This window comes from Panthera tigris, chromosome B1, assembly GCF_018350195.1.
Source record: "Panthera tigris isolate Pti1 chromosome B1, P.tigris_Pti1_mat1.1, whole genome shotgun sequence".
NCBI classification, from domain to species: domain Eukaryota; kingdom Metazoa; phylum Chordata; class Mammalia; order Carnivora; family Felidae; genus Panthera; species Panthera tigris.
Window position 1 is genome coordinate 133532687 of NC_056663.1, and position 23526 is coordinate 133556212.

A 23526-nucleotide genomic window follows, 5' to 3' on the forward strand; every position below is an offset into this window, starting at 1 on the left:
AAGCCATGAGGTAGAAGCAATATTGACTTTTCCAAGAAACAGCAAAGTCAGTGCTGGCTGGGGGGAGAAAGGAGTGAAGGAGAGAGGGTAGAGAGTGAGGTCAGTGAGGGAGCCAGGAATTTGTGAATGAGGGAGGGCATGATAAGGAATTTGAATTTTATCCTCAGTGTGTTGGAAGCCACTGTGTGTTTTGTGTAAGGAAGAGACAAGATACAATTGATCACGATGGTTTCTCTGGGAAGACTGTAAGTGAGCAAGAAGAGAAGCTGTGGGACTGTACTAATTTTCCAAGGGCAACTGGAGCAAAGTACCACAAACTAGGCAGCACAAGCAACAGAAATTTATTGTCTCTCAGTTCTGGAGGCCTGAAATGTGAAAGCAAGGTGTTGACAGAACTGATTCCTTCTGAGGGCTGTGAGGGAAGGAGTTGTTCCAGACCTCTCTCCTTGGCTTTAGATGGCTGTCCTTTCCCTGGCCACTTCAAATATCTTTTTTCCGTGCATGTCTATCTGTGTCCACACTTCCCCCTTTTGTAAGGACACCGTGTCACTAATGGATTACGGGCCTGCCCTGTATAGGATTTGAAGCTCACTCTACTCCAGTGTGACCTCATCTTAACTAATTACATCTGCAAACCACCTAGACTGTCTTTCTGGATAAGGTCACATTCTGAGGTACTGGGAGGTTAGGACTTCAACACATCTTTTTGAGGGAACACAATTCAATATATGACAGAAACTTTAAAACATGTGCTCCTTACATTGCTTATACTTGATTGTTTTATTTACTGATTCGTTTGTTATTCATTCAACAAAAGTGCATTGAATGTTTACCAGCCACTCTTCTAGATATGCTAGATACTTACTAGTATCTCACTAGATCCAAATACCTCTAGTCTTTCAGACTATACAAGGAGAAAAAAGGGAATGATTTCCTTTATTATGGAATATTTTTCTTTATGTTGAGAGATGATTGGATTTTGACTGGGTAGGTCTCAATTTAACTGAGTGTGAATTATATTTCATCAGTGGAGTGGCATAATGCCCAGAATAGAATAAATGTTAAAGACTATAGCACAATGCCTGGCACATCGTAGACACTCCATTTTGTGTTAAACTGTTGTGGAAATGAGGGAATTAATTTGTGTTTATATCCACTGTATTAGAATGATGACAAGTTCACAGCATTTATTACAGAAAATTGTATGAGGTGCACACATAAGAGAGTACTAGTATTATGGACTGAGAGGGTGTTTTCTATTGAACTGTTTTATTTCTTGCAAACTGAATCTGGTTTCTATTGAATTTTTGTATGTTTTGTGAGTTGAACTTCATTTCAGATTTGCCTATCATGAATTTATCACTGGAAGCTGTTGTAATTTCCTGGTGTTATTTGTGTTAGTGAATAACCTGGCCTATTTTTGTGTTTAAAGCATTCCTATTTGTGTTATAGATCTTTAGTCAGTGGTCTCTTCATTACCCTAGGCTGATTCCTTCTCTGCACCTCTAGAAATTTCCTATAAAATCTATCACTGACTATGCTATATATGTGTATGTGTGTATATGTGTGTGAATGGAAAAACTCACTTCTGTTTTTCTCTTACCACACTCACATCTCACAACACTTCAAGAGTCACTGGTGTAACTTTGTGTGACTCTGACCTGTGTAAACACTGGTGTCACTTCTGATGCCAGATGTGTGGACTTTTCCCTCACACAAGCAATTCTTTGACATCAACCTGTAGTTCAATTCAGTCCTGACACTAACTAGAGTTTGCATAGACCTCACAGATTAAGGGCTCAGTCCCACAAGACTTCCCCCACCCCCTTGAGATACCAATAACAAGTCGTATGTTCCCAGGTTACACAACTTCTGTGTAACTTGGCTGCAAATCAGAGGTGTCCATGACCCCCTCCTTGGAGCCTATCACTTGTTAAGACAGCACACAGAACTCAGGGAAACACTTATACTCTCTGATCTTCTTGGGATTTTTATGGAGGCTTCATCACATAGGCATGATTGATCATTAACTTAATCTCCAACCCATTTCCCCTTCCCAGGATATGGAAGATGGAGCTAAATTTCCAACTTTCTAATAACGGCTTGATCTTTCTCATTACCAGCCACCATCCCGAAACCTTCTAGGAGCTTATCAAGAGTCTCCTCATTAGAACAAAATATGCTCTCTCCTAAGACCCAGGAAATTCCAAAGGATTTAGGAACTTTGTGCCAGGAATGTGGCAGGGAGCAGGGAGAGAGGCAGAGACCAGTATATATAGTTTCTATTATTTCACAGTGTGCATTTCTAAGATTTTCCCCAATCACTGTAGCTAGAAATAATTTTTTCCCCAAACTTCCATCGCTTTATTTTCACTTCTCTACTGAATTAGCAATTTAAAAACCTTGCTTTATGTTTATTCATATTCATGTCTAGTAAAACATTGAGCCCCTTCAATGAGCAGAAGCAATATCTGAACAAGTTTTGTCTTTACCATTACAGTAGATATTCAATGAGTATTTGTTGACTGGATGAATACTTGTTTGTATTTGTGCGTGTGTCTACATGCACTCACAATACCATTGAATTTCACTTCTATAGATAATGTCTCCAATAAAAGTATACAGCTGTGTTTGAAGGCCTACTACCAATATCTTTTCTACATTGCCTATAGGAGGTGGGTTTTCAGTTTAGGAATTGTAGCTATTTGAAGAAACTGAAACTTTGTCTTTTAGGTTCACAGTTGGCTTAAAAATCTTTACTGACAAAAAGAGCAGTCACATTCTTTATAGAGGAATACCAGGTGTTCTATTAGCTACTGCTGTTTCTCAGCAGTTCACAGCCATGCCATGTTTTTAAAAAGCTGTGTTTCACTACATCCTTGAAGGGCTTCTTCTGCCTTCTTATTTGGGGGTTTCACTGCTTCTGCATAAAGGTTGTATTGCCCTGACTGCCAATTCTCCTCATGTACCACAAAGGAAGCGGTAACGATAGGAAATGATCAGTGCTCTGATTGGGAATGTGAGGAAAGACCTTCCTATTGGATGATACTACTTTTATAACTTAAGCTCATTAGCATCCCCCATCCCCCCAACGTCTCAAAAGAGAAACTTCAGTCAAATATGCATGGATTTAAATCCGGATTCATCTAGTTTTTAGCTGTATGATCCTGGACAGATGAGTTAAACTCTCTTTATGTTAATTGTCTTGTCCATAAAGTAGGGATAATAATCTTATGTACCTGATGGGATAGTAGTGAGGATTGTAATAATGTAGCATGAGCCCAAGCACATAGTGGATGATCAACAGATGTTAGTGAGATAATGATTAAAAAAAATGCTGTGTATAGCCAAATTATGGAAAGAGCCTAAATGTCCACCAACTGATGAGTGGATAAAGAAGATGTGGTTTATATATACAATGGAATACTACTTGGCAATGAGGAAGAATAAAATCATGCCATTTGCAGCAATGTGGGTGGAACTGGAGGGTATTATGCTAAGTGAAATAAGTCACTCAGAGAAAGATAGATATCATATGTTTCACTCATATGTGGGTCTTGAGAAACTAAACGGAAGACCATGGGGGAAGGGAAGGGGAAAAAATAGTTACAGAGAGGAAGGGAGGCAAATCACAAGAGACTCTTAAATACAGAGAACGAGCTGATGGTGGATGGGGGATGGGTGGGAGAGAGGTGAACATGGGTGATGGGCATTGAGGAGGGCACTTGTTGGGATGAGTACTGGGTGTTGTATGTAAGTCAATTTGACAATAAATTATATGTAAAAAACGCTGTGAGATTAGAGTCGATGTCTAAATGTAGCCTAGTGCCTGGTACAGAGTATCCTTTGAATAGATAGCTAAAATAATAATGATGTTTATGGTGATATTGGTGATAATAATAATAGCAATTATTACTTTATTATTATAAGGTAACATATATTAAATGACTCAGAAAGCCAGAACTGACCTCAGCAGTGGCTCCTGTTATCACTGCCTTATATTTTCATTTGTAATGCAAATGTTCAGTATGCATCTTTTGCCTCCTAAGACAATCTGGTTGAAGATTTTCCATTTATCCCAGTACTTTTCTTCTCCCTTTAGTTAGAGTGTTATCTCTTTACTCTCATTCATATATGATCTATTTTCCTTCCTTTTAAGTCTGTTCTCCTTAAATCTCAACTGCCCAAATTCTATTCATTGCTCAAGAATCATATTAAGACTCTCTTCTGTTTTGTTACAGAACTATAATTATCATGTAATGTAGGCCCAATATTTTATGATGAAAAGACCCAAACCTAGGGAGGAGAGTCTGCCCAACATCTATTGGGTAATTAGTCATCATGGAATTAAAACCGAGGTTTGCATTTTTGTCAGTCTGTGCTGCTTCTCAACAGATACAGGATTGGAGGTCCATATTTTCAGCATTCAGGCTCATGTTGAGGTCTTCCCTCTCTGAACTAGAGACTTCATTGTTTTTATCCTACATTAGGGACTTCTTTATAGATTTTTTTTTTTCTCAAGTGACTCAGTCTTGACTTTGCAATAAGCTCATTAGCTTCTTTTTATTTATTATTATTATTTTTTAATGTTTATTTATTTTTGAAAGAGAGAGAGAGAGAGAGAGAGAGAAGAGAGAGAGAGAGAGAGTGTGAGCTGGGGAGGGGCAGAGAGAGAGAGGGAGACAGAATCTGAAGCAGGCTTCAGTCTCTGAGCTGTCAGCACAGAGCTTGACATGGGGCTAGAACTCACGAACTGTGAGATTATGACCTGAGCCAAAGTCAGACTCTTAACTGACTGAGCCACCCAAGGGCCCCTTGAGCTTCTTTTGAATAGGTCCCATGTCTTGAACTTCTTTTCTAAATGTCTAACACAGTGCTTTGTACTTGTATGCTGCTCAGTGATTTACTGGTTGATTTTATTTAAATTATAAGAATATCACACAGCTCCAACAGCTGTACTAGTTTTTGCTTGATTTTCTTGATTTGGTTCTCTATTTATGAAATAGTATATCTCTGAATATCTGCTGACCAAGTAACTGAATTTTCTCTGGGAAATTTCCAGGGAGAATTGCTGATGTCTTGAATAGTTTCTCAAGTGTAGACTAGCTTAAAGGTAGTTTCTCAAGTGTAGACTAGCTAAATTTAAGGTAGGCTTAAATTCCTTCAAGTTTATTCTTAGTTCCATAGTGCTTCTTCAACACTGCCAAGTACCCTATGATCAACTGCATCTCCCCTTGTGTATATACTTTAAAAACATCGTCAAGCAACAGAAGATGAATGCTTCTGGGGCACTGGACAATGTTTATAGCTTTCAAAATTGTATTAAGAAATGTAAATTTGAGTGTGGGCTACATGTTTCTTATTGCAGATAGACTCAGTTGAATGTTCAATATTTATTATGTGGCTGTCATATGCCAACGGTTGTAGCAGGCACAGTCATACGCATTATGTAATTTGATTCTCATGAAAGTTCTGTGAAGTGAATATTATTATGTCTATTATGTCAATGCCTTAATTGGGAAATGGAGAGGCTATGTGATTTGTTCAAGTCACACAGACAGGAAACAGCATAGCTAGGATTTAAAGAAGGTCTGTTGATGAGTCCAGTACCCTTTTCACTATCTATACATACTCCAAATAAGCCTTAAAAGTATTTATACATTGTTTAAAAATTAAAAAAAACCTCCTGTACATATACAGGATACATATTAAATTTATGCTATTATCACTGCATATCTTCATGAGTTAGACAATTTTCAAAATTGGATTTCTATTTCCCTGTCTCCCTTTTGAATATAACATTCCAATGAAGGTTAAATGACATGTTTAAGATACTCTAAGAATTTTGGGGGGTATAATTGGAAAACCCAGCAAGCATAAGCTGTATATATAAGTTTATGCTAATGGTTATTTGGTTTAAAAAATTTTTTTAACGTTTATTTATTTTTGAGACAGAGAGAGACAGAGCATGAACAGGGGAGGAGCAGAGAGAGAGGGAGACACAGAATCTGAAGCAGGCTCCAGGCCCTGAGTTTTCAGCACAGAGCCCGACGCGGGGCTCGAACTCACAGACTGCGAGATCATGACCTGAGCCGAAGTCGGATGCTTAACCGACCAAGCCACCAAATATGCCAAATCCTGTAATGTATTATTAATTCTGATTACTATTCCTTTGATTGTTTTGGGTACCATCACCATTACTTATACTGTTGTTCTAATGCACAAACCCAGAATTCACTAACTAGTGAGTGATTACAAAACCTTCTCATATCATGTTTAAAGATAGGCCTTCTAATATTGGGAAATTTCATTTAATGGTGATAGAAGATCTATATTTGTTATTATTAACCTTTTATTTTAAATTTTATTAAAAGTTTGGGCTTGTGTTTTGTCTCTTGGCCTGTCTCAGTGACCATCTTTTGAGCACAATGATAGCAAGTCAGAATCAGAGGTAAGAATAGCCCTTTAAGAAATTCTACCACTGAGACAGAAAACATGGATGGACCTTGGGGATATTGTGTTAAATGAGACAAGCCAGACAAAGACAAATACTGTAAGGTTGAACTTAGAAGGGAAACCTAAAAAAGTTGAAATCATTGAAACCGAGACTAGAAAAGTGGTTGCCATGTGCTGGGGGATGGGGGTGGTAAGAATAGGAAAAGATTGGTAAAAAGGTACATACATACTTTTGGTTATAAGATAAATGGGCTCCAAGCATCTAATGTGTAACATGCCACCTGTAGTTGTATAGCTAAAATTTTCTGAAAGAGTGGCTCTTGAGTGTTCTTACCTTCCGCCCCTCAAAGGAAGGTTAATATGATATGTGAGGTGATGGATGCAGTAATTAACTTAATGAGGAGAATCTATTCACAATATATATGTGTACTAAATCATCACGTTGTACACTTTAAATATCTTACAGTTTTATTTATCAATTATACTTCATTAAAGCAAAAAAAAAAAGAATAGCCTTTTTAATGAAGATACGAGTTGCTGCAAAGTGGTAAGAAGTTGAATTTCTATATATGCTAATTTGGATGTAAATTTAAAAAAATAAAATAAAAAAATAAAAATAAAAATAATAAAAAGTAAAAAAGAAATGAAAAAAAAAAGAAGTTGAATTTCTAGACCAAACTCAAATATAATCCATGGTATCTCGATACTTTGGTCATGCTTCTGAGGCACTGCAGTAAAGCAAGGATAAGGCAAATTGGAATTGCTACAGCTGTGTATGGATTGAAGTGTGGATAAACCTGAGGATGTCTGGCAAGAATAACTGTTTCTATATCTCACAAACCAGCTTCTACTGGAATCTAAGAAAAAGCATTTTTCTATTAGCATAGTTGTTCAAAAGACAAATCCTCTCATTAGATATTTTAAGCTGTTGCTACCTGAGGAAACTGAAGCATCTTTGGTATTATTTTTAAGTAGAATTTCTTTCCCCCTTATTATTGTAAACTAAATCTAGACTTTCAAAAAAACCAAAGATCCTGAAAATCTGATATAACCACTATTTTCTTTGCATCAGACATTCTGCATGTACAAAGTGTATTTAACCACAAAGGGATATAATTTGGCTAGCTATGGGTGTTCTTAGTGAAAAAAAATTAATACTTTTATAAGCTTAGTAAAAGTTGGTTCGAAGTACATTTTCTGCCACTGACTTCTAACAGTCTTGATCTGTCCATTAGGAAAATCTTTCAGCAGACCAATCTTATCTACTTTCTTTTGATGTGAATACACTTGTTACCTGAATGTAAAATAGACTTCTAAGCAAGAGGAAAATTAAAAGTGAGTGCAAGCATGACATTGTACCTTTGTCAAAACCCATAGAACTGTACAATACAAAGAGTGAACCCTAATATAAGCTATAGACTTTAATGGATGATCACATATCATTATTTGGTTCATCATGTAAGAAACTTACCACACTGATGTAATATGTTAATAATCTGTGGGGAGGGGAGCAGAGTATATGAGGGTTCTCTGTAATTTTCTACTCAATTTTTCTGTAAACCTAAAACTTCTCTGAAATATAAAGTCTTTTATTTAAAAAGAAAAGTGATATAAAGTTAGATCCTTCCTTATTCTATGACACTGATCACAAAATTTACTCTTATTAGGAACCATTAATATTTCATTTTTTATTGAAGTATAATTGACATGCATCACATTCATTTCAGGTGTACAATAAAATATACCTAATATATATTGCACCTAAATATATTGCAAAACCATCACCACAATAAGTCCAGCCAACATTCATCACTATATATAGTTATAGAATTTTTTAGCTATAGTCACCATGCTGCACATTACATCTCCTAGATGGTTATTTTATAACTGGAAACTTAGGCCTTTTAACTTCCTTCATCCATTTCACCCACTCCCCACACCACCTCTGGCAACCACCATTCTGTTCTCTGGTCCATCCATGCTGTAGCAAATGGCAAGGTTACATTCTTTTTTATGGCTGATATATATATCTATATATCTATATAATCTATATCTATATCTATATCTATATCTATATCTATATCTATATCTATATCTATATCTATATCTATCTATACCACAATTCATTCATCGACTGACAGACACTTAGGTTGTTTTCATATCTTGGCTGTTGTAAACAATATTGCAATGAACATTTGGGTGCAGATATCTTTTTTATTTAGTTTTTCACTTTGTTTGGATAAATACCCACAAGGGAATAGCTGGATTATATGAAGAACCTTTAGTATTTCAAGTTCACTCCATAGAAGACTGCCATAGCCATGGTAAGCTGTTGGCCTTGTGTCTCCTATCCAAACAGAATAATAAAAGATATTAATTATAAACTTCATTGGGGAAATTATTTTAAGATATAAATTTTGACTTAATTTTGAGAAATTTAGGGGTTTTTTTTTAAACTTCATTTTCACAGCACTTTTAATTTAGTAATGTGAAATATAACTTTCCACAAGGGAGATATGGAATGCGGCATCTCTGAAACTTTTAAATTATGAAATAGTTTTGCAAAGGGCTAGTGTTGCCCAAGTGGAAACATCATGAAAAATACATGACTGACTCTGAGAGAAGACATTATTATATATCTTGACATGATAGTGATCTGAATCAACACTGACCCTCTGCATTCCCCTTATATTTATTCACTCACCCAATTGTACTGATTTATCTTTCACAATTTTGCTTGTGTTTACCAAACCGTATGCATTATGCATCGTGTAATAATCTAATTGTTGAAAGTGTAGCTATGTGACACTCCTCTTTAGCAACATCACTGTTATAACTAATTCTTGACTTCTTTCTTGTATAACTTTTGAGCCTGGGACCTTTAATACTCAGTTGAGGATTCAAGTCCATTTTAGACTTTGGGATAGGATGATTAACTGTCCTAGTTTGCCTAGGACCAAGGGTTTTCCTGGTATGTGAGACTTAGGAAGTTTCTGGCAAATGGGTATGAGTTGGTAACGCTATTCTAGGACCAATTTTGATAAGAGATCTTAGTGAAGTAGTTTGTTTTACTGCTAAGCCCCCATGAATGGGGGTTCAATTTTCGACTTGGATTCAGAAATTGAATTCTTACTCCAGTTTTCCTGACTTGATTCCTTTGTATTCCTCTATTCCAGAGTCCCTTGCCATTTACTGTTTGGAAAGCTAGCTCATTTGTACCTTCATTTCCTCCAGAATTGTGAGTCCTAACACTGAATGATAGTTCCTACAGCAGAACCTAGGGATGTGCTTCTTGCCAGGCTTCTCTGAGAAATCTGACTTTAAATGTCTGAATTCTTATTTCTTGTTTGTTAGGTTAACCTCCATCAATTGTCTGCCTCACTTTGGGGGGTTTGCTAGATCTCTTAAGATCCTATTGACATGATTCTGGCCTTTTCTTTTGCTGGGTTTGCTCTGGTCTGCAAAATCAAGATTCAAGGTATGGGACCAGATTTGCACATTTAGGAGTTCTTATTGCTTACTCAGCAATTTTCTTCTTGGAAATTTACAGTATTGTTATTATTTATTATTATTTCCCCTTTTTTAATTAAAATTTTTTGTTTGAGAGAGAGAGAGAGAGAGAGAGAGAGAGAGAGAGAGAGAGAGAGAGAATGTGGGCAGGGGAGAGGGCCAGAGGGAGAGAGAGAGAGGGAGTCCCAAACTGGTCTCACACCCAGTGCAGAGCCCCATGTGGGGTTTGATCCCATGGCCTTGGGATCCTGATCTGAGCCAAAATCAAGAGTTGGATGCTTAAATGACAGAGCCACCCAGGGGTCCCTATTGTTATTATTTTTAAACAGTAGTTCAATTTACATAGAGCGAAATGCAGTAATCTTAGGAATTACACTTTGAGGAGTCCTGACAAGTGCTTATACCTATGTAACAACTTATAACTTCTAACAAGATACAGAACATTCCATCACTACAGAAATTTCTGTCTTGCCCTCAACAGTCTTCAACTCTGTGGCTCCCACAGGCAATCACAGTTCTGATTTCCATTACCATAGAACAGTTTTGTTTGTTCTAGAACTTTATGTAAATGGATTTATAAAGTAAATGCTCTTTTGACTCATTTTTTTTCACTTAACATAATGTTTTTGAGATTCATTGATGTTGCATATTTCAGTAGCTCATTTTGAAAAATGTAATATCCAAAAGATTTTCATTTGTAAGTGAAAAAGATCTCCTTGCTTGGAGAACAAGAATATTCCTGCAAATCTTCAGTCCTTCCACAGACTACAAACATGCCATTAAATAAATAAACTTGTATATAAGAAATACTAAATACAACTCCGTGCTTTTGAAAATAAGAAGTCACATTCATTTATTCACTTAAAAGTCTTCTTTCAAAAATTTTTATGATTGATAGTACTGATAGAATTCAGGTCAGACTTCTAGACTAAGTACAGTTTCATTTGAAAGTCCTTTGAAAATAATTTAAAACAGTTAAAGTTTAAATATTTAATGTTGTAACAGAAGTTACATGCTTTAATATTGGATATCTCAAAACTTAACACTCCTTAACAATGCATATAACCTTACTGATTACCTACCAAGTGTAGGAAGATATGACAGATTCCTGGAAAAGGGAACTTGCAGAAGGCAATGAATAATAAGGAAGATTAAGTTAGAGTCAAGTTTGAGGTAGGATATATATTCATAAAATTAGAGTAATACAACGTACAGTATGATAAATACCAAACAAAAGGAAGGAGGTACTTTTGTGGTAGTTTATGTGGTGGGTGTATCTATGCATAAGTGGAGTGCCTGCCAAATACAATGATGCCAATAGGTGTCTATTCTTTTTATTTTTCTCTTTTGATTAAACTTGTATTTTGGTGGGGAAGTGAGGCTCTAAAACACATTGTGTTGGATTGAGAAGTTGCAAATAGAGATTTATGTTAGAATCATCTTATTGAGGGCTTTAAGTAAATAGTTTCTATCAATCAGGAATGGGATCTATTTACTGTTGATTTTTTAAAAAGCCAACTTGTATTAAATGATCTAATTTTAGGAAATTAATTTTCTATGCTATACAGAATAAACTTAAAATACCATTTTGATCATCTAAATATTACTGAAATGAGTAGGTTGAGAATTAAAGCTCTAAATAGTAAAATCCACTTCCAAATCTACAAACAACGTTGGCATCTATTATTACTCTTTATAACTTGTGCCATCAAGAATTAACACCTAGTGGAAGAAATTGGTTGGTTTCAGCCTATTCATTGTTGCCATTCTTTTTTATTGCTGAATAGTGTACTATTATATGAATATACGATAATTTACTTATTCATTCTCCTGTTGATATACTTTGAGTTGTTTCCAGTTTTTACCAATTATAAATAAAGCTAGCATACACATTTATGTATAAGTTTTTTTTTAATGGAAATATATTCTATTCTCTTGGGTGACTATCTATGAATAGAATAGTTGAGTCATACTGTAGGTATATGTTTATAATTTAAAAAAAACACCCTACCAAACCATTTCCCAAAGTAGTTTTGCCATTTTATACTCGCACCAATAATGTAGGAGAGTTCTGGTTTCTCCATATATTAGCCAATATTTAGTGTTTTTAGGCTTTTAAAATTTTAGCCATTTTTATGGGCCTAATTGGCTTTTATTGTAGCTTTAATTTGCATTTCTCTGATGACCAATGACACTGAACGCTTTTTTATGTACTTATCAACCATTTGTAAATCTCCCTTGCCAAGTGCCTATTCAAGACTGCCCATTAAACAAAATTGTTTGTTTTTTTATCATTGAGTTGTAGGATATTTTTATATGATCTAGAACTTGTGTATATCAAGAGTATTTTCAGATGTTTATCAAGACAGTTTTCTTCTAGTCTGTGGCTTGTCTCTTTCATTTTCTTAATGGTGACTTGGATAAGAGGAAGCTTTTAATTTTGATCAATTTTTTTTTCTATTATGATGAGTACTTTCTGTGTCCTAAGAAATCTTTCCCTACTCCAGGATCAGAAAGCTATTTTTCCTTCTAAAAGTTGTATTTTATTCTACTAGCTTTATAGATTTTAGCTTTTATGTTTCATTTTTTCCTTCATTGATATCCAGTTATTGAAAATTAACTTTTGATATCAAAACTTAGAATACAATAACTGAAAAGCCTGAATGCTAATTACATTGGCTATAAAGTTGTTTGGCTAATTGATACATATTTTTGCTTGAGACATAGTTTTCTTGTAGGCGGGCCCATGGCCAAGACTAACCAGTTAATAATCAAGTGATTCCTATTGAAGTTGAAATTAGAGTAAAGTGACTTCCAAAATCTTATCTCGTCCAGTGGATTAAAAAGACAGAAAACTCATGTATGACTTTCCTTTTCTAAATTCCCTCCTGAATAAAGTAGCAGCAACAACAATGAAAACAAAACCTTCTGTGGTCCCACAGTTTTATGATATTTCAGTGTCTGCAATTACTACTTAGTTTATATCTGTTGCCTATTATATCTTTTCTGTTAACATATGGAAGAAGCTCCTTATTCATGTAAGTATGCTAGTTCCAAACATAATGGACAATGGTATAAAACGCAGCATTACTTGGTTTCAGTAGACAGAAACACACCACAAAGTTGTTTAAGCAAAAAAGGAATTTGGGGGGCGCCTGGGTGGCTCAGTCGGTTAAGCGTCCGACTTCAGCTCAGGTCACGATCTCGCGGTCCGTGAGTTCGAGCCCCGCGTCAGGCTCTGGGCTGATGGCTCAGAGCCTGGAGCCAGCTTCCGATTCTGTGTCTCCCTCTCTCTCTGCCCCTCCCCCGTTCATGCTCTGTCTCTCTCTGTCTCAAAAATAAATAAACGTTAAAAAAAAAATTAAAAAAAAAAAAAGGAATTTGGTTGGATAATGTAACTTGAGACGTCCAAGGGCTGAGGCTATTTGGCCAAATGTGAATTATTATTTATATAATATGAATTTTATTTATTTATATAATATGAAATATTTATATTTATATAATATTCATATTATATATTTATATATATTATATATTATATATTTATATATATTATATATTTATATATATTTATATATTTATATATATACATATATATATTTATATTTATATTATATGAAAATTATATAAAGAATATATTTTCAAACGGTTAAAAATTTTGATACTTTTTAAAAATAGTGCAAATAGTTAACTCCCCTCATTCTAAAAACACACTATTTGTAGATGTTAAAACTGTATGGAGACTTAAAAATAAAAAAAAAACTGTATGGAGACTCTAACAGTCAGAGGCAGGGAAAATTACTTAAATAAAATAGACATATTTGCCACATATCGTAATCATGTAATTGTTGTTGGTTTTCCAGAGAATTATCTGCAATTAAAAAAAGAACCCCTGGTTTGTTAACTCAAATCAACTGTATTTTTTTTCCTACATTCTAATTGCAATCTAAGAGTCAGTTTGTTGAATTGGGTGTAGTGGGCATTTATTTATGATTTTTATAAAAAACAAGGAAACACAGAAGAGTTATAATAGTGCTGTGCAAATGACCTCTGGAATCCAGCTGGGACTCCAATGCTCACTTCTCCTCTGAGGTTATTAGCATCCTTGTTTGTTTTGACATTTAGAAAGACTCCAAGTCTCACTTTCTGCTGTTTGCAAAGAGCTGAGCTAGTTGAAAAGCAGAGATTGACCGTATTTCGTTATGTTGTTTTGGTCTGCCGGTGTTTGTTCCTCAGTGCTGCTGTGGACACGGCCAGCACTGCTTGGAGCGGATTGTTTCTGTGGGTTGTGCAGCCTGGCTGCTGATGTCGTAGTTCCTGATAGTGGCTGCCACGGAACCCTACTCCTTTCCATTTTGCCTGGTCCTCATTTCACCGGAAAACACAGTGGCTGTAGCCGCACATAGATAGACTTTTTTCCTCTTTCCCTTTCCCCCTCTTACCCCTCCCTAGACCTCTCTGGGCTTTGACGTCATGTGTGCTCCTTTCGGTTGCCATAGCAACCCCATTCCCCAAGCCCTCTGTCCGTCTCCTCTGGTAGGTTCCACAATGGTACAGGCAGCATCGCGCTGCACAATGGTTTCCAGGCAGTGAAAGAGGGTGATTCAGCAAGCCACTCTTCTTTTTTTTTTTTTTTCAAAAAACCTCCCCTTCTTCTTCTTCTTCTTCTTCTTCTTCTTCTTTTTTTTTTTTTTTATGGGGGTGGGTGGCGCTTGTTATATGCTTACCTTTTTCTTTTCTTTTTTCATTTTTACGATTTTCCTTTTTTCTCCTCACCCCTCAATACCTAGGGGCTTGAGTGAGTTTAAGATTGGGTTTTCTTGGAAATCACCTGTCCATCACTAATTTTAAACAATTTCCCCACCTCCAAAGAATCTATTCCTTATTACAATTTGGAATGTGGTTAATGAAAAACAAGTAGGGAGGATTTCTGGGGCAAACACTGCTGGATCAGGATCGTAGTTCTCAAGCACGGAATGGTAGGTGCTCTTTGCTCATTCTGGGTTCTAACCTGTTTTTTGGAGGGTGGGGTGATGCCTATTGATTGCTCCTGGTGGGGCGGGAGAGCAAGCATGGGAGAAGTGGGAGAGATGGGGTGGAAAGCAGGTTAATGAAGTGAAGTACCTCTAAGGCAAGAAGCTACCAGCCTTTCCTTGTGTGTGGAGCATCTCTCCCCAGACTTGGGCGTGTGGAAACCTTTCTGTTTGGAGTGAGGGTTGGCAGGGGGTGGGAGGGAGCTTTCTTATTGTGACCAGGGGTTTTTAGAAAGAGAAGAAAAACAGCCGGGGGGGGGGGGGGGGGGGGGGGGGGGGGGAGGGGGAAGGAGGGAGAGAGAGAAAAGGAGAGGTGGGGAGAGAGACGGAGAGAGAGAGAACAGCTGTGCTTGTTAGAAGTGCTGACCTCAGTCCTATATCTGAGAAAAGCTCTGGGTTCCATAAAACATCAAAAAATCATGTCTTTAAGTATACATTTATGTTTACTTCCTGAGAGGTATAATTTAAATGAATATTTTGGAACATATTTACATATTTTTAGTAGGGAATAGTATTTATATATTTTAGTTGCAAAACTAATGGCATTACTCTTGCAGAGACATTCTAGGCTGAATTTGGGCTGGGAAGAGGAACACAGGACAGGGGTCAGGATAGAGATTAGAGAAAACATTGGCACTGCAGTCGCAAAGGTAAGGGGTCCCTTTAAGAAAGTGATCTCCTATCACAGCAGGCAGCATTTTTTTTTAATGGCAGGGTTCCCATATTCTGTGCTGGGATACTGTGTCCCCTAGAAATGTCAGAGCTCTTTTGGGAAAAAATCAGAAATGAGCATGGCAATATACTCATCAGAATTTATGTATTTGTGCCTGCAGCAAAATAAACATGATTTATTGGAAAATCTTCAAGTGAATCAAGGTTAAAGATATCTTAAGAAAAACTGTATATGCATTTTTCCCCTGTACATTGAAATCTAGAGGCTGTCTCTGCTTTTACCTCCTAACACATAACTTCCCAGGTACTGCAATTTAGCTACCGAAAAAGAATGGCTTATCCCATGGCAGTAGGCTCTGAAGGAATCACAAGGTTGTTTACATGGGCTGTCTTTGCTGCAGAGCCTGACAGTGTCTTTACAGCAGCACTCATGCTTCTGGTGTGTTGACGGTAACTTTTATGAACGAACCGGAAAGAGGCAGGCTAAGTCATGGGACAGGCCACAGTTCAGATTGCAGGAAAAAAAGTGCACTCAGCATTGCCAGCCCAAGGTCCAATTTCCTCCTTGCATCCCTAGTCTGCTACTTGCCAGACCCAGGAAGATCTCACAGAATGCTGATCACCGTATTAAAAATGGTTGCAGGAATGACCACTTCTCTCAGAGTGGCTTCTGTACATTTTCTACCTTAGGTGAGCATATATGCTGCGAATATAGATAGTGATGCTCATGCATGAGCTCAGAAGCTTCAGACTCTACTTCAGAACCTTTGGATTTAGGGGCAGGACAGTTTGGATGAGCAATTTTGCTGCTTTTGGTACGTATTCCTTTTCTGCCTCGATCTCACTCTTAATTGACATGAAGTACCAGGTTAGCTTATTTTATTACACAGAGCAAACGATTTTCTCTTCCCCACAACGGAACAGCAAATCAGATGACAAAGGTGGCATGACCTTAGATATTAAAGAGTCTTCATGCTTCCTCATTTGCACATCACTCTCTCCTGTTGTTGCAAAATATCTTTAATTTGATGGGCTCCTGGCATTACAAAATCTTCGCAGTTTTGGTCAAAAAATTTTTTTTGATGATGAGGCAGTGAGAAATCATATGTAGAGTGGAGAAATCAGCTGCCTCCAGCTTCCTGCTTGCTTGCCCCAGAACAGCATCTGCTGTTGGGAGGAGTGTGTTTGTCATGCTGGAAGGGGATGTTTATGAACAGATCCCAGAGGGACCGAGTGTGTTTTGCTGTCATTGTCTGGTATGTCTGCAGCTATTAGTATTTAATGGTTTCATAGTACGTGGTCAATGATTTTCAAGGTTAGAATGAACTGAGACTTGGTTGTGGATGCTATAAAATAAATGTACGTTTTTAAATTACAGGAAATTCATAGGATTTCCCTTGTTAGTATATCTTATAAGAATATCATAAGCGAAAGGTATCTGCCTAGCCAAAATAATATGAAAAAGCCTCCCATGTTTAAAGGTAAAGCGTCCCATATTTAAAGGTCTTTTTTTGTTTTGTTGTTGTTGTTGTTGTTGTTGTTGTTTAGTTTTATTGTGGCTTTATGTAAATGAATATATTTCTTTGGATGTAATCTTAGGGAAAAAGTCTTTTAATACTGATGATAAAAAATAAAGACAAACTAGGGTCTTTCTTGTTTGTGAAACATGGGGGCAAATATTCTCTCTTCCTGCTCTAGTTGTGACTTCAGGTCACATTTGGAGCTCAAAAGACTTTGCATGAAATTGGTGGGTTCAAATCAAATGATTGCTTACTTGCTTATGAGAATAATGGGTCTCAAAGCAAGTCTTCCTTCGATCAGAATAAGAAGTAAACAAATTGACACTTAAAATTCTTTCTCCATTTTGCCTACTATCTCCTCTTGTAGTCTCCTTTAAGCTTTTGGTTGGACGCTGCAACACTTGGGCAAAAAGAACCATAAAGTGTCCAGTAATGACAGAAAGGAATACAATGCTGTATGTGCTGCAGACTATTTCTTTCTTACCATACATGCATCTCTTACACCTCCTTCTGAGGACCGAAGATTTAGATAAAGTTGGGCCTATGGACTACTGGGGAATGCTTATTGGGAAAGGAGAACAAGACCCATTTATCCCTTTAGTATATTAAATATATTTATTGCATTATATGAGTATGATATGAGACACTGCTGCTGATTAGAGAAAAGATCATGCTGTACATTGATTATTTCTCTTTGAAAGAGAAAATGTAATTTAGAATTGTAGCTTGGATTTTCAGAAATTTATCTCTCCGTACATGTTTTCATGGCAAAGTTGTAAGGTTTTGACTAAAGATTTTTCAGTTTGAGTACATTTTATCCTTATGAGAAAATCAAGGCAAAGGGTGGGGGAGAGTGAAAAATCCATGTTTTAGGGTACTATCCTACCCTCTCCCCCATGTCTTATTGTGAATCTTGGTAGAAACTCCAAATGGAGAACTCAGGTGATATTAAAAATCCTTAAATAAAAAGAAACATTTTGGCTTGAAAAGTGCTACAAATTTATACTTATTTTTGATAAAGAATTTTCTAGGTGAATTGATGCTTTAGGTCCATAATAAGCCACTATGACCTTTCTCACTGTTCTTATCTCTGAGATGTGAAAGCCATAGGTTTATAAAGCTAATGTTCTTAGGAGTGGAAAGTAAAGATTTGAATGGAAAAAGAGATGACTGAAGGTTCCTTAGAAACATTCTTAACCCACAGTTGCTCTGAAATCTCATACAGTGTGCAGGTGTAAGTGAAATTCCCCTACAGGCCAATCAGGAATTTGCAGAGTAACCTGCTCAGTAATAAACAGGATTTTTGCTACATTGTGTGTGTGTGTGTGTGTGTGTGTGTGTGTGTGTGTGTGTGTGTTAGAATGCAGGGAAAAACCCCCACCACCCAGCAGTGATTTAAAGTACTAGAAATTCATCTTAGTGACTTCTCTTCATAGAAGTAAAACTGCTCCTAGTTTCTGGATGTTAACCTGCCTGGGTTCTCCATGTGCTTCCTGAAAATGGGTTTCTTCAAGTAATTGTCCTCTTCTCATACACTGGAAGTAGGATGTGAGCATTGGTAGTGAAGTAAAGCTCTTAGGCCCATTTATTTGGCAAGGTTTCTTCAGTGTCTGTACTTCCTCTGTCATTGCAGTTATCACACTATCTAGTAATTACATATTCCTGTTTCCTGTGTAAACAGATTATACTAAAGTATAATCTCCACCAAGTACTGACTGTGTCTGTTTGGCACATTGTTGGGGCTCAATAAATAGTCCTTGGATGAATGTCTCCTGTGTACAGTGTTCTCTGCTAAGTGCAATGGAAGGAAGAGTTTGGAGCCATTTGGGAGCATATAATCATTTAGGGAGATGAGGTTAAATAACAAGGATGGTGGTATATGATCAAGGGCTCCTATTAGTGATTTGACACTAAATATAATAGGAATTCAGAGGAAAAATAAATTCCTGTCCTCTGAAATGGTGGTAGGTGACATTGGAGGTCACACTGGGATGTTCACAGAGCAGGAGAGTGTGGTGTGGAAGGAATTCTTAGCAGTAAGTTGTAAGCACCTGGCCAGGAAAGGGACTCTTAGTTGGGGCAGAGAGGATGGTTTTATTTGGATATTGTGAGCATACTTTCAAAAGTTCTAGAAATTAAAACTCATGGTTTGATAATGGGTAGAACATTGGAAATTGGTACAATCTTGGAGAATCTGGTCCATTATAATCACAAAAAGTAACAGTAACAGATTGAAGTTACAAACCTATTTTTGTAACTAGATCAGATTAGGAAAAACATACATACAGGTCTGTTTCCAGCTTCAGACCAATTTCAGTTTAGTTTTATTCTATTTCAAATACTTCAGAGGTTTTTGAACTTCTTCTTTTATCGGTAAGCATGTAACCCATTTTTCCAATGAAATCTTATGTGAAAAGCAGAATATGCAAACATGCAAGGGTGGAACTGTTTCCATAGAAGCTGAGTAGGGTGCCTTGTATCTCAAAACCAAACTGATATAACAAAACCCAAATATCATGTCAGATTTTATGTCAAGATTTTAAAATATCCAGCTACTCTGGTATTGGTAACCCCAAAGTTCTTGTGCTTGTGATAAATTTGAATAGAGTAAACCAGCCTGGGATGTTTTATTCCCTCCTCCTGTGTGCCATCACTCATTTTCAATTATCTTTGTCAGTCTTTTGATTTCCTAATGCAGATGAAATTCCCATTTAAGTGTTCAAATCAAACTCATTCTGTGTTTTTGCTTTGATTTTAGGCTAGCGTGAGGAACACCAAAGGCAGGACCATCTCAGATCTTCATTATGGCAACTCATGCAAGAAGCTGTTGAATTAGAACCATTTCCTATAGATGAGAAACCATACAAGCAGTGGTGAGTTGCAAATTTAAAAATATTCCACAGCAGAAAACATATGATCTTTATAACTCATGTAAATATTGCATGTGATTTAGTGTATGGATCTGAAGAAATACTGCTCCAAATAATGTGAAGTAAAGAAATGAAAATAAACAGGACAGAATGTTTGATTGATGGTGCAGTGCTATTACTGCCACATAGAGTAGCATGAAGTCTTGGGGTACATGGGTAAATTGTGTCACACCAGGGACAGGAGGGTGCTACTGCCCTGGACGATACCAGTTTGTGTAAGATGGCTGCAGTGAACAATTTCATGTTGCTGAGTTAACAGTCGAGTGACATTATTTTTCAGTGGTTTTTATTATTTGCAACATAATTCCACATTTTACCAATTTACCCTGTAGGTAAAAGAATTGGTTCTCTGTGAAAAGAACCTGTAATGCTCAATACCTTTCAGGAATGCACACACACACACACACACACACACACTCACTCACTCACTCTTATGTAAACATATAGGAATATATATAAGAATGTATATAATATATATATATTAACATAGCATTTAGATCCTTGCAAATAAGGGGAGAGAAATCATATCACAGTTTTATAAAATGCAATTCATAGACATTTACCCTACAGATCCTTGTGCCTAATACAGCAACATTAAAAGTAGATCCAGTTTTGGGGCACCTGGGTGGCTCAGTCTGTTGAGTGTCCAACTTCAACTGAGGTCATAATCTCGTGGTTTGAGAGTTTGAGCCCCATACTGGGCTGGCTGCTGTCAACCCTGTCAGCGCAAAGCCAACTTCAGCTCTTCTGTTCCCTTCTCTCTGCCCATCTCCAACTTGCGCTTTCCCCAAAATAAATAAATATATTTTAAAAAGTAGATCCAGTTTCTCTGCTAGTTGGAATAATTTTTAAAACTTATTATCTTATAAAAATATCAGCACACACAGGCAGAATATTTTTTATAAAATACTTGATGCTTTATAGTCATCAAAGTCAATAATCAATAGACTCCAGCAGAGATGAAGCAGTTATACTCTGTCAAATAACTTTGAGAAATAGTGTATGACAGCAAGATTCCAAAAGAAGCTGTTTTGAACTGGTGATCAATATATCTCTTTCGTTTGCTTAGTGGCTTATGTAACTCTGGGTAGGTAGGCTTTCTTGTGAATTAATGCATAAGCCATAACTACAGAAGACTGATGAAATTAACCCTGTACTTCTTTCACATCATGATTTTCATTACAGTCTGCTTACAGTTATATTGAGAAAGTAGATATAATAGCCATCGCTATGCTGTGCTTAATCACCATGTACTAAATGAGTGTTTGTTATTAAGGAGAATAGTATGTAATTGCCAATAATGAACCATATAGGGTCTAAAGGAAGGGCAACTTTATATGGTTGAACTTAACGTTTTGCATTATGTGTCACTCCCAGTGATGTAGAAAACATATATTGCCCCGTCTTAAACATTTACTCATTAAGCAAACATTTATTGAGAATCTGTGATGTAGACATTATCCTTGACTCTTGGGATAGATGAAAGAGATAGTACCTGCCTTAAAGAAGCTTTCAGTCTACAGAGTGTGGTGCTTACGCTAAAATGTGCCATTAATTGGGGGGAGATAGTGTTCAAAGAGTGTGGTACTTACACACTGGGCGGTCAAATGGGTAGACATGCGGTGCTAAAGGAAGTGCAGCAGAGACTCTAATAAAGATGGGTTGGGAATTTGTCAAGGCTTCCTGAAGGGAGTGATATTTTAGCTGAATGTGAAGGACAATGAGAAATAATCAGTGGAAGGGAACAGTGGGAATACTTTTCAGGGGCCCAAAGGTTTAACAGAGTATGATTTTTTGGGAGCACACTGTGCCATTTACTGTGCTAGGGCATAAATGGGGGTGTAGAAATGAAACTGAAGAGGGGTACCGGAGACATATCATGAAGGATCTCTTAAATAAAGCTAAAAAGTTTGGACTTTATGCCAATATGAAGAGCTTTTAAAATATGCTAAGTAGGAGAATGACACGATCAGGTTTATTTTTTAATTGTGAAATATATCATAGACACAGAAAAGTGTATAAAACAAATATAGTTTAAGGAATAATTATAAAGCAAACCTCATATAACCACCATTCATATTAAGGAATAGACTCTTAGTAAGTACCTATGTGTTCCTTTAAGATCACATGCTTTTTCTTCTCCACTAAAGGTGACCACTAATCGCTATTTTGCCTCTTATCACATTTGTTCCTTGTTCCTTTGCTTTTCTTTGTAGGTTTTCCATCTTACAGTCATAGTATATATATACATATATATATGTATGTATATATATTCTTAATCAACTGATTTTGCTGAACATTATAAGATTCTTCTACATTAATGTATGTAGTTTATTCATTTAATTATGTAGTATTCTACTCCATGAATATACCAAATTTACTTATCCATTTTACTGTTGGTGAATATTTGGATTGTTTCTGTATTACTTATGCTAATTTATGTGCATAACCTTTATTTATATATATGTAAATATATTTATGCAAATATATTTATTAAATATATTAAATATATTTATTATAAATAATATATTTGTAATAAAGTTATTAGTTATATATAGTTATATATATAGTTACTCATAGATTCTAGTATACATGTGTAAAATCTTCTTCAGGAAAGGAACTACTGAATTTGGGGGTATGTGCACATTCAGGTTTTCCAAATAATGCTAGAATATTGTCCCCATATCGGTTATATCAGTTTACACTCCCATCAGCAAGGGAAGTTCTCTATTCTCACCAACATTTCATTTATAAGTTCTTAAGTTTCACTAATCAGGTGGGTACATAATTGTACTCATGGAAGTATTAATTGGCTTTTTGCTGATTACTAATGAGGAAGAACATCTTTTCATTTTTTATTGGTCATTTGATTTTCTTTTGTGAAGTACCTACTCAAGTGTTTATGAGATTTGTCTTTCAAAATAATAACTAGCATTTATTGAGTTCTTACTGTGTAATTGCTTGTGCTAAGCACTTTGCAAGGCATTTAATCTTCATATCATCCTTATGATTTACAGATAAGGGAACTCAGGTTTAGAGATGTTAAATAACTTGCTAACAGTCATACAGCTAAGAGACAGATTTAGCATTTGGGGGCTTTCTGACCCCAGAGTTCTTCAATTTCTTGGATAGCCTTTGGAAGAAGATAGACTGAGTCAGAGAGAACACCTAATGTGGTCTATTGAAGGAATCCAGTTAAAAAATCATAGGAACATAAACCAAAGAATCACCAGTAAAATGTAAGTACAAAGCAACTGGACTCAGTACTGAATGTTGTGGGTAAAGAAGAGGCAGAATATATAAAGTCTTGTTACTTGTTGGTTAGGTATAGTCAACATTAGTCATACAGTGTATATTTATATTCCAGGTGTTGTGATTAGGTGTAAAGAATTATGATTCCATGAT

The 23526-nt window shown here is 36.3% G+C and overlaps 1 protein-coding gene across 7 annotated transcripts in view; it reads left to right on the plus strand.

Moving 5' to 3' along the window:
- The window catches only part of MAPK10 (mitogen-activated protein kinase 10), a 568389-nt gene that overhangs the window by 210412 nt on the left and 334451 nt on the right, over nucleotides 1–23526 (plus strand). For 4 of the 7 annotated variants that reach the window (XR_006216882.1, XR_006216881.1, XR_006216889.1 and 1 more), the window contains one exon: nucleotides 19950–20064. The gene's annotated coding sequence lies outside the window, so the exon portion shown is untranslated. Of the gene's footprint in view, nucleotides 1–14687; nucleotides 14946–15556; nucleotides 15650–16398; nucleotides 16487–19949; nucleotides 20065–23526 lie in introns of those variants that run through there. The other 3 variants (XR_006216883.1, XR_006216884.1, XR_006216886.1) reach the window with 3 other exon arrangements.